The sequence below is a fragment of the Gouania willdenowi genome, unplaced genomic scaffold (genome assembly GCF_900634775.1).
Source record: "Gouania willdenowi unplaced genomic scaffold, fGouWil2.1 scaffold_269_arrow_ctg1, whole genome shotgun sequence".
Classification (NCBI taxonomy): Eukaryota; Metazoa; Chordata; class Actinopteri; order Blenniiformes; family Gobiesocidae; genus Gouania; species Gouania willdenowi.
In genome coordinates, this window is record NW_021145026.1 from 41,712 (window position 1) to 54,605 (window position 12,894).

The following is a 12,894-nucleotide window of genomic DNA, read 5'->3' on the forward strand; positions in this document are numbered from 1 at the left end:
TGTGTGTGGTCATCAATCAATCAATCAATCAATCTTTTATTTGTTTTATAGCGCCAAATCATAACCAATGGTATCTCAAGGCACTTTACAGTAGAGCAGTCTTAAGGACGGACTCTTCATTTTATGGATACACACATATGCATATATACGTATATACACATACATATGTATCCCACACCCAACATCAATTCATCTATGAAAAGCATTAAATAAAATCTATCCATGGCTCTATCGGTGGTATCCATGAAGTTACCGTAGTATTGTAATTGTTGTTAATGAATTCAACCAGGACTCTAAGCTATGCTTTATGACGACTGTGTCCTCTAGAACTAAAGTATCATCTTTACCTGTCCGTCACTCATGTTAAAGTTGTGCCGACTGCAAATCCTTAATATCTTTATATTTTAACACGCTTTCAAAGTAAAAATCAATAAACAGATGAATATCCAGCACTGTGGACGATGTCATTGTGATAAACTCTGACCCAGAACCAGTCTCTGTAACTCACAGTGTGAGATAATAAGTAAGTTACACTACGAGATAATTAAGTCACAGTTAGAGATCATATTTTTTTTATTCATGTCACCTCCAGGGCTCCATATGTATTAGTGAATATTTTTGAGACAAATCTCTTCCATATAATGAATGGGTTTTTTTTTAGCTTGTGTTGGTTAAAGCTGATTATAAATCACCACCAGAAAATCAAACTATTTTAATAAATAGTTTCTTTGTGCAAAACCTCTGTGAACTGTAATTGTTTAAATTCATGTGTTCATTACTGCAATTTTAATATTATGTTAAATCTGCAAGTTTTGCATCTTTTTACATTATGAAATACAGTAAAACATTGTAGTCACAAGTATTTAAATTAAAAATAATATTTGATGAGCCAACCCACCACTATCTATCTATCTATCTATCTTTAATCTGTATCTTGATTTTGTGCAATGCTTTACTATAATAATATTAATTACTAAGATATTTAAATTAGCTTTTATTTACTTGTTTGTGTTCTTTTATATGTGTATGTGAAACATTTTTATCACAAGTAAATAAAATGTCAAAAAAGTAATTTTGCTCATGTTTTCTCCTCATGTAAAGCATCTTTGTGGATATGGTGAAGACCACTATGTAAGTGTTAGAAATGATTCTGATAATAATAATATAACAATAATGTAAATGTCAAATACGTGGTATAAAAATATGAGAGGGCCAAAATAAAATCTGTCCTAGGGCACCAGAGAGGTTAGGGTCAGCACTACCCGTCATTCTTTGGTTATTTCGTTAAATTAATTATCTTAATTTCTGTCATGACATTTCAACCAAAAACTTAAAAAGTGTATCTGCAGAAAATCCAACATGACATGACGTCAGCTAATTGCTGTCGCTCTCCCAGTAATTTTAAAAATTTTTTTTTTCAAGCAATACAGTTAAAGTCACGTGTTTAGCCAACCAGACGCATGGAAAACGTCATTTCTGCTTTTTCTTCCGGCGACAACAAGGTGGATAATGAACCACTCTTTTTTTTGTGCTCAATGTTCATGTATTTCGTGATGACATGAACATCGTGACATTTGTAGATGGTAGAAAGTACCGAGATAGAGAGCAGAAAAAAGTGGGGCGTTTAGTATCAGTCGGGACAGTGGGACATTAGCCAATTATAGCTGATAGAAACCATGGGACGCATCCACAGAGGTGTTATTTACTGGCTTTTATTTTCTATAGAGAATGAGACCTCTGATGTAGAGGATGTTCTCAGTCACAGCTTCTCTCTGTGGTTACTTCATGTCTTTGACATCATGAAGTCTGTCATTGTTTGATGTTTTCTGATGAAATGAGAATGATAGTATAGCATTAGTATGTATTATAGCACAATTTACAACTACTCAATAATTAACTTGTTTTATTTGCATTATTAGGTTAAGGTATGCTAATAGGACAAAGAACAAAACACACACATACACTAACACAAAAAGTACAAGTACCTTAAAAAAAATCAAACAAATTTAAGTAGATGTGATAAATGACTTTAACCCCAGTTTAAATGTAATTAATCCAGCCTCACTCCATTACAGACCAGACTTTATCTTTAAACTATTACCACCATTGTGTACAAGTTAAGTCTATATATAAAGCACATTTAATCACTGCTTAGGCTGATAAACTAAATAAAAAAGTATCTCACACACGCACACGGGCGCACACACACACATCACACAAACACTGGCCCGATTTATTCAAATTGAACTTAATTCCGAATTACTGCTGAGCATGGATGATCTCTCATTCAAAGGTGCACTGCTACCTCCTACATGTCTCCTAATATTTTGGTTAGGTGACCCCCCCCCCGATGGCAGAGTTAGAAATGATGCAGGAAACCGATATTGTAACAGACATCGTAACAGAGAGGCAGCGGCACAGCCAAACATAGGCGCCATCTTGCCATCTATTTTAGTCTTAGATTATCACAAAGGTCAGAGGTCATGATAACCATTTATGTCTGCCCTGCGACCCTGAAAACAGGAACAAGCGAGTCAGAAAATAGATGGATGGATGGATGAAAAAATGGATGCAACCATGGATTTTACTGATGCAGGCACGCAGTGACCGATGCATCTCGATTTCACCTGTAAATTGTACCGATGCCACTGAATGAATCCATATTCTCGCATCGCACATGTTTATATGTAGATACCGATTCATATCGATTAATCTCCACATGCTTAGTGTGAACGTATGTAATATTGTCTCTTAAAACAGTTGACTACTCTGCATTCATAAAATCTTTATCTTTTACAGATATTGATAATATTCATTTCACCTTATTCTTGGTGCTGCTACTACCTGTTCAGCTGTGCAGATCACATAGCAATGAGTGTTTGTGATTCAAGTAAAGACAGACTTTTTTGAATAGAAGATTCTTTAATCAGACATAAGTTTCAGGAACATCTTAATGTAAACAAAGGAAGCCACTATTCTTTATCCATGGCACCACCCTGACCTCCTCCTTTACCTTTAGAACCTTCACCTTCATAGGCTGCAGGCCGTTGAAGGGGCCAGAGCATCTCTATGAATCAAATCCTGCAATGTCTTTCTAAAGTGAAAAAAAGAGGTAGTTTAAGTTGTAAAAGTTACAAGGTCATGATTAACCAATTACAGTCAAAAAATGTGATGTTATAGTTGTGTATATTGAGCTTATTGTGTTGTGAAATCCATTCAAACAGTCTGGTGACAAGTGTGGAGCTCAAGTTTAATGGTGGTGGCCGTGACTAGAGGGAAGGAGTGAGTGGTGGTTATACCATTTTTTTTTTTTTGAAAGGACACATGGAGGTGCTGAGCTCTTCAAGCTGTGTGAACAAAAGAGAAAGCGAGTGAGAACTGAAGTGAAGCCAAAAGCACAAACCTTTGTCAAGATTATTAGGAAAGTCCAATTTAAAACATGTCAATAGATTCTAGAGATATTAACAATTGTATGATCCCTGAGGCTCCATTTCATTTTCATTTATTTATTTATTTAGCACACATTAAAGCACACAAATGCCAAAAATTTCACAATTTGTTGATGTAAATCTGGTAAAAATTAATAAACGTAGTTTGCATTATAAATGTATCAAACACTACCCAACACCTAAAAAGATATATTGTTGTCTTCATTGTAATAAATAATTAGTTACAGTATTATATAAGGATGTAACAATTCACTCAACTCCTGATACGATTCGATTCACGATACTGGGTTCACAATACAATTCTCTCATGATTTATTTTACAAAATGGGACTGTAGACAAATGATGACTGACAAATATTCCTTTATTTTTTTGAGAAAAAACTAGAAAATACTGTAGTGTTTTCCTTTTATTTCTCATTGTCAAAAGAATCCCTTGATAAACTATTCAAAACAATGCAGTTTTGCCTAAAAATAAATCCTGAATGAAATAAATAAAGGAATAATACAAATGAAGTTCTATAGTAAACAATGAAAAAACTGCACAATAGTTCCTTTTCTTTTAAAAGTACAACTAGAAATGTATTTTGTGCCTTAACAATTGGACAAAACAGTCATTGAACTGCATTGACATCAGATATTGTTTTGACCAGCAGAGGGCGCTGGTAACCCAGTGGTCAGTTGGCATGCAGTTATTCTAAACCGGTGAAGAAGAGATGCTATGCTAGCAGACAGAGCTAATAGAAAACGTGACTTTTACAGATATTCACGTAATATTACAGATATTCTTTCGGTGCTAAAGGGGTAAGGAATCATTATGAACATGTTTAAGAGTAGAAGGCGGCCAGAAAGAAAGTAGTAGCAGATTCTGCCCGCCGCCAACACTTCTGACGAGAGAAGGGACAAATATATAGCTCCCTCTGCTGTTAAAAAACAGTACTACTGCGATTCAATTTTTAGAGTATTGATGTGAACCGTGATACCTATGAATCGATTTTAACTGCCTTACGATTAATCGTTACATCCCTAGTATTATAAAATAAGCACACAGCTGTTTGTCTCAGTTTAAACAAGATTTGCACATCGTCATTTTGCAGCTTTGTTTTATTGCAAGTCTTGCCTTAATTTATTCCTATAGCAACACAGCCAATATGTGCTTACTTTATGACAATGATTCTATTTTTCAAATCCACATTTATTGGCTAAATGACATCATTATGACATCACTTAGCAAATAAATGTGGCTTTGAAGAATAGAACCCAGAAGAAAAAGACACTGATACTCAGAAAAAGAACGTTGACACTCAGAATCTTTATAAGCGACTGCACGAACGAACCTGTTACGGACTTGTTCACATGTTTTAAAGGTAATATTTTAAGTTTTTATCCAAAATATGGGACCTACTGCACTAAATACTGATTTAACCTTATCCAGAACCGGATATAGGTCTTTATAACAGAGGCTTATTATAATATTTTTTAAGTTACTTTTTCACAAATTTCACAAATGTGGCTGTAAAACTGGTCAAAAGTAACGAAAAAATAAACGTATTTGTTGCTAAAAGTAGCTTTTGTATAAATAAATAAAAAAATGAATAAATAAAAGTTGCTGTTTATTTTACACAGAAGAGCTGCCACAAGTGAAAAGATATTTTTGTATTGTATGAACAATATACTTATATTGTACAAACGTGATATTATATTGTACTGATTATTTTGTGCAACAATATAGTATTTTGTACAAACAATATATTATATTGTACAAACGTGATGTTTATTGTATGAACAATATAGTATATTGTAAAACATGATATTATATTGTCCAAACAATATGCTTATATTGTGCAAACAATATAGTATATTATACAAACGTGATATAATGTCCAGATGTGGAGGTAGTGGATTTAAGCCAGGAGTAAAAGGAGTAAGAAAGTTGACATACCGTGATAGATGAGTATCAAACATGATTCTCCACTATTGTGGTTAGGCGTATAAATTAAGTTTCCTATGTGTTGACCTGTGAGCTGAGTTGTTTATGTTTATCCATCGTTGACAGTCCCACTTTCTGTTGAAATATGGTTACTAAAGCACCAATAACGTCCGATGAAGGCATTTTATATTTGCTTTGACGTGTGAATGCACAACAGCATTTCCACCTGTAAGTTCCACTGTTTTTCACAGTGGTTGAGTGCAGTCTAACTAATCTACTGTTACATGGTGATCAATGCTCCACTCTCCTTCCTCCCTCACCATTATGTGCTTTATGATTCCTGACTGAATAGTTTTAAATTTCCATATTTTCTTCATCACAGATTGACAATTGACCTGTGACCCACATCTATAAGACGATGATGATTCCAGCGTTGATCTCCCACGAGTTACACCAGCAGCTTCTGGACCAGAAGAGCTACCAGAGCCGCAGATATGGAGTGAAAAAGCTCAAACATGTCCTCTCAGAAGTGGACATTAAATCAGTTCCCAGCGAGAGCATTGAAGAATTCATCAATTTTCTACCCAGACTTCTGGATGACAGTAACTTCCAAGTGATGTTCAGCACCTTGCAAGTTTTAAATTTGCTTGTTCTGAAGTTGGACATGTGTGCAAATAAATATTTCGAGCACATCATCTTAGTGGCCCTCAAGGCCCTTGGGGATGCACGCACCATCACAAGGAACGAATACCTGAGTGTGTTTCATCAGCTGATGAAAACTGTTCCACCACAGCGTGTGTTGGACCTTGTAATTGGTAACCTGAGGCATGAAAAATCCTGGGTACGGGAAGATATCCTCAATGTCATCATGGGAGCTATACTCAGTCATCCTCAGACAGAAATTGACATCCTCAAGCTTTGTTCGGAGGTTGTAAACTGTTTGGTAGACAACAGAAGGAAAGTGCGTCACTTTGCCTTTGAGTTGTTTGCACTTTTCGACCACTGCCTCGGGTCTGGGCACAAGCTTCCCTTGACTAATGCTGTAGAGATGGTTGAGAAGAATGAGAATGCAGAGGGCTTAAAGGCAGCAGTAGAGGCCAGACTAGCCAGGCACGCGCTTCCGAAACTCTCCTCAAACGGGACCCTTTAGTATGGATTAGTGCTGCCAAGACAGCGGGGCTCACTATACTTTGCTTCTGAAGCTGATATGGACTGGGTGATGGATGGGCCGCGAGTAAGCAGCGCCAGGAGTCATTGGACTAAGCCCGACGGTGATCGACTGCACGGGCATGGCAGCTTGGGCTCCCTCACCGATGACCTCCCACCTCAAAGGAGGATCGCCAGCGCAGGGAAAGGGAAGAACAAACTCCCCATGGAGAAGTCAAGCCTTTCCTCCATTGAGAATAAGCCACAACCAAGCAACACGCCAAATGGAAAATGCTCTCAACAGGTGAGGCCGTCATCTCATACAACTTCACATCCAAACTAGTGCTGGGTGATTTATCAACTTTTCCATTTGAGCCATACAGCAAAATTACAATGTCGCCTAATCGCTATACATATTTTTTAAGCAGTGGCTATTTGTACGTAGCCGTATCAATATACCAGCATTCTATCCATACGTCGCGCACCTCATTGGCCAGTTTAGGTGATGTGATTAAGATGCTCCGTACTTGTACTTCTGTTTGAAAATATGTGCACAATTATTTGAAAGGGAAAAAAAATGAATAGCCAGTGAGGCAGCCATCATACTTCACGTTTCTAATATTATGGTTACCAAGTAGTCATGTTGATTTGCTTAGAATTAGTCAATAAATGGAAAGAGCTTTCAATAAGTGGATTATTTTGGGACTTTGTTTATCCCACCTCATTTTATCTCCATCGTAGTGTGCACAAATAATACAAAATAAGGGAAATAAACCATATGTACAAAACATGTCATGAGATCTGAGCAGCTGTGCTGTCCTCAGACATGTTTGAGGAAGAAAACCTAAAGATAGCAGTATCTGTCACGATGCAGAATGAATGGAGAGCAGCTGAATAGAAGGGCTGTGATCTTGAATCACCTCTTTGTCTGTGGGTGTGATTATCATTGCAGTCCTTTAAAAAAAACAAAACAATCTTTTTAACGAAGCTCTGATTGTTCACGTTTGTTTAAACACCCAAATTGTTGTCCTCGAACAGCAGCGAACATGCTGATGTGTGTCGCGCCCTTACTTGTTATCTGTGAAACATTGAGAGGTGCAGAAAGATAAACCTCACAGAGCCCTCAGGTGTCACTGACACTGTTCCTGGGAGGTGACTAGTTTTCAGGACATCAATGCTGCAGGGATGAGAATTCACTGATCTGTGAACGAATCAGGCTTGGATGAAATATGATCAACCTACTTCTTTTTAGATATATTTAATGCATATGAAAAACTGTACGCTGTATCGTGAGTTTTTTTAATTGCTTATTTCTCGCTTGGTGGTGTCGGGTTAGTAAGTACTACCTGAACATTCATGGCTCTTGAAGTTATTATCAGCCACCATTCATAAAAACACTCTGTTTACTGTGCCGTGTGTTTCCCAGCAACCCTATTGCTGAACCGCTCACTTAGGGAGGCAGGTTGGGAACATAACTGTTAATATCCCAGGGTCATGCTCTTGAAACAAAGCTTACGTATATACAGCTTCTATATTGACAGTAATGCCACCAAGCGCTCAGTAGTTGATGTTGATCCCATTGATAAAAGAGTAACATTAGCTTGATCTTGGATCCAAAAACTTTGCTCAGTCTTTGTCTAAACAAAATGACGAGTACATGGTTGTGTGTGTGCATGATGTGAAGTCACTCTACAGTAGCAGAATGCCTACTAAAGACCTTTGTCTGCGCTTAACTACTATGTCTCTTTGTTCAGGTTAGTGGATGGAATTACAGGAGTTGTGCTATTAAAAGTAATACTTTTCTGTCCATTCACAGGTGGAAAGCAGGGACGTCATTTTCCAGCCCAGGGAGCCAGAAGCCCACGTACCAAGTTTTGGTAAGTTGTAAGAATGAGTCAGCGAGTGCTCTTGTGTAAATGTTGAGACATTGGCTCTTGGAACTGTGTTCAACACTGTCATTTGTGTTCCCAGTGGAGAATTAAATGTAGAGACATTTCTAATGGGTTGAAATGTAACTTAATGTGACAGACCCCCCACATAAGATCAGCCACTAGAGTTGTGCATGTCATGTCATGCTAACTTCTTCCTCTAACATATAAGCAAATTTTCATAAAAACAAACACTTAGCGTCATGTTCTAGCCAGTGACCAAAGCTGGCCCATGATTCTAATGGTGTGTGTGTGGTCTCACAGGTGAAAGTAAAGGTTCTGCACTCTCCCCAAACCCCCTTTTTTCTGCTGTATTTTCCTGTAGTGATTTTAATGTTTTGTTGTTCCAACCAGATGACTTGACCCCTGATGTTGGAGTTGTGGGGCAGAAAGTGACCTGCACTGAGGCATCCACCAGCTCCCCTGGACCCACTCCGTTGCCTAAGCAGACCTTCTTTAAAGACTGGTCTCCCACCGTGCACCCAGCTGACGACAACAGCCATGTTTGTGTAGACAGCAACTCTCAGTCGGATGAGTCCAGTCCCATCAAGGGCTCTACCCCAACCCCATCTCCCCAACCGAGCCCTCCCACAGTGCCCTCCTAATAAACAGAAATCTGCATCACGTCTGAGGAGGAGCCACAGCCGTAGGAGCCGCCGTCACCGTCCCCTGGTCTGTACATTTAAGTAATTAATTTTTTTTTTTCACAGGCCTTTGTTTGGATTAAGCAGCACAGCATTTTATTGGCTGCTGGAGCTTTTAAGGCGGGGTTAATGTGGAAAAATACTTATTTACTAAACATGTTGCTTGTTTGCTGGCTGACAGAAACAACTAAGACTAAACTAGTTCTTCTTTGTGCACCACTTAGACAAGCTCACCCATGTCAGCAAGGACGTAACCCAGAGTCTCCCAGAGTTTTCAGAGTACTCTGTTCGCCAAAGACTGACATGGCGCTGGACTTGATGAGCTCTAACGAATGGTGAGAAACAGTGATTTTAATTATTTTTAGAGTTTTCAACAAATTGAAATGTAATAATTCTAATTTCTGAACTACTTGTTTAATTTTATTTTATTTGCAGGGAGGAGAATATCAAGGGTTTGACAATTGTCTGCTCTCTGGTCAAAAACAACCCGGCTGTGATTCAGAACAGGCTTCATGAGTTCTGTCAGTCTGTCATTGAAGAGGTAAGCTAATAGAATAGTGAGTGTGTGTGTTCTTAACTTTTCATTTGTCACATTTTTTTCATTTTAGTTGAAGAATGGCCGATCAGTTGTGTCGAGGTTGGCCCTGAGCACGCTGGGCGACATGTACACACATCTCCAAGATGCCATGGACTGTGAGCTGGAGGTGACTGTGAAACTGTTACTGAAGAAGGCTGGAGACTCAAACTCCTTCATCAGACAGGATGCAGATAAAGCTCTGGACTCTATGGTGCAGCACTGCACACCGAGTCGATGCCTCCATGCTTTACTCGCAGGGGGTCTGAAGTGAGTATGCAAACAGACTTCATTAAGTTCTTTGCACTTGGGCTCGTTCAAACAAAACACATTCCACACTTTGATTTTCTTTATTTTTATTCTCAGTGACCGTAATAAAGCGGTGAGGATTGCACCGCTCAACATGTAGCTGATCTGGTGGCTAAGATTGGTGCGCCGTATTGTGTCCGGGGCCAAAGATATCACAGATCATCTTATACCTGCCATTGGCAAACTGGCACAGGACGCATCACCAGAAGCACGGTACGTCAAAGAAAAAACCTTCAGCTTTATTTATTTTTTTATTACAACTCCTCTGATTGATTGTTGATGAAATGATCAGTTTGATATTTTAACACACTTCTAGAGCTTAACAAGCTGTAAAGGATCAAAACGTTTTACAGTGTTTAGATTGGAACATTCTAGAGAGATTGCCAATTCCAGTTTATTTAATAACTGTTTTTCATACAGGCTTTACTTTATTAAATTCATTCTTTACAGGTTGTTTGGGCGGCAAATGTTGCTGTTTTTGTCCGCCGAACCATAGTTTAATAAAGTCCTGGATAAATACCTCACTACCAAGAACTGGCGACAATCAAGAAATCGTCAACACACTCAGGACAAAGGTACAGTGTTGTTGTTTATTTCAATTGCTCTATGAATATAGTTGAGTTGAGCTTCACTAAGTATGATGCATTTACATGAACCTAATGGGAGATGATTGGGTCTTTTTAGGGCCTAAATAATGAGCCCGTAAACCCCCGGTCAGCCATAGGCCAACGCCTCAGCCAGGCAACGGAACACAGAAGGGCCCATCTCTCAACAGAGAGCCGGTCTACAAGACCAACAGGTGGTTTAGATGCTCTTGATTCCAAATCTTTTCCAAATTTTATCGTGGTAAAGCTTGTTTAATGCATTGTGAATTATCTGCAGTCATTACAGCAGCAGAGCTCAGACACAAAGTGTTGCAGATAAGAATCACTATATAGAGCAACTCTCAGGTCTGATGGGCTCAAAGGACTTCAAAGACAGGATCCAGGGCATCAACCAGATTGTAGCTGACTCCCAAAACGACCCCAATGTGATCATCAGTAACCTACATCTGGTCAGTGCTCGCTCATTACAGATCCATTTCTTTGTAGCCAGTTTTACTTTTTAAAATCTGTTTAATAAAAGTACATCTTCCAGTGAAATTGAAGGTTTTATGTTCTCGTTTCTTCCAGGTGTTTGATGCCATAAGTGCAAGGCTGACAGAGTCCAACAGCAAGGTTAACCTGCATACCTTGATGGTCCTGCCGGAAATCATCTGTGCTTTGGAGGAGAACATGGCCCAAGTGGTCAACACACTGGTCCCAGCTATCGTGGACAGTCACCTCAACTCCAAGAATAAGCCCATCTACTGTGCTGCTGATCTCTAACCTTGGTACACAGTTTCAGCTTTTGAAGTGAATTATATGTAGAAGTTCTTTCAAAAGAAATGTTAATCAAGATTTCTTTCTCCACCATAGACAACACTCACCTGCTTCAGCTCTTCTGCAATAAGGCCATGTTTCTGAACGGCAAAGCAAAGGCTGATCTTATTGACAAGGTTGCAGGTATGTGTTTTTTTGCTTTAGAAATTTCCTATTTGGTGTTTGATCCAAATAGCACCTGTCATTTTTTATTCATGTTGTCTTATTCTTTACAGTTTGTCACTGTTATTTTCACTCTGAAAACGTAAATACAAAATTGTGTAAGCTGAGAGCTCACAAGGAACAGCTGATTAGCTGTCATGTTTGGTTAGTAGGGCTGAGAGATATATCGAGATTCAAGATATATCTAGTTTTCTACTCCAGTCAACTTCAACTGATACTTATAAACTCTGTATTTTGCTGGTTTTGATTGCAGTTTCAAAGTTAATATGTGTGACTAAATCTGGCTTTTGTTTTTCTCTTTCTGTGCCCAGCTATCGTCACGAACATCGGCAATCGAAAGCCTCAAATGGTGAAGCAGAGAGCGTTGCCCTTGCTGTGGCACCTTTTGGGCATCTCCACCCACAGCAGCAGCACTCACAACCTGTGCAATGCTCTCTACAACGAGATGGGTTCAGAGTTGGCCGAGTGTGCCATGTCTCAGCCTTTAAATATTCGACAAACTTTGAACAAGATCCTCTCGTCTCTACCATAGATGAGGGCAATCCGCAACTTCTTCCTAATACTTAACTAATCTCCAGCAACATCCATCCATCTTCTGCCGCTCTGTCTGCTGCACAGACATTTATTAATGGAGAAAACTACACAAATAAAAAGGTTGGGAACAAAGAACACTTTGTTATGGCAATTATTATATTAATCATCATATCATCAAATGTGTGTTCATGTGTACACTTTGTCATGTGTTTATACACAATGACTGCATTATATCGTTGTATGTTTGACGTTTCTCCTTTGCTGAGTCATGTTAGATTAGATTACCAGCATTACCATCTCCTACTTCAACTGTTCTGTGTTTGGACGCAGTGAAAAGACTGCCATGGGAAAGGCTCAAATGGTTGAAGTTCTTTGTTTTTTAATACTATAAGTTCCCTATGTTTTTCTTCAGGCTCCGGATATTTTTGTTCAGGCATCTAGGATGGAAGGTAATTATTTACTTTGATTTTGTTCAGGCACCTCCACGGACAGCCTGTGAGGTCCTGACCATAGGATGGAAAGGCAACCAAAATTTCCAAAACACCCTGGTGCCATGTATTGAGTTCACCTCTGTACCGATATGAAAATAGATTAAAACCCCAACCCTAACCTAATCCATTAAACTGTAGTGAAGACCACAGGGCAGGGGAGGCAGTGAGGACGTACAGATTAAAACACTAATAATGGGGATCAAACAGACATGAAGATATCAGTGATATTACTGTGGATAAGTTAGTACTATTTATAGAAAATAAGTTCTTAAATATGAAGAATCCAATAAACAAATAAAATATGCATGT

General features: G+C 38.6%; 1 pseudogene; it reads left to right on the forward strand.

Moving 5' to 3' along the window:
* Positions 1 to 4,781: 4,781 nt before the first annotated feature.
* LOC114459147 (TOG array regulator of axonemal microtubules protein 1-like) lies at positions 4,782 to 12,092 on the forward strand (annotated as a pseudogene).
* The last annotated feature ends 802 nt before the right edge of the window (positions 12,093 to 12,894 follow it).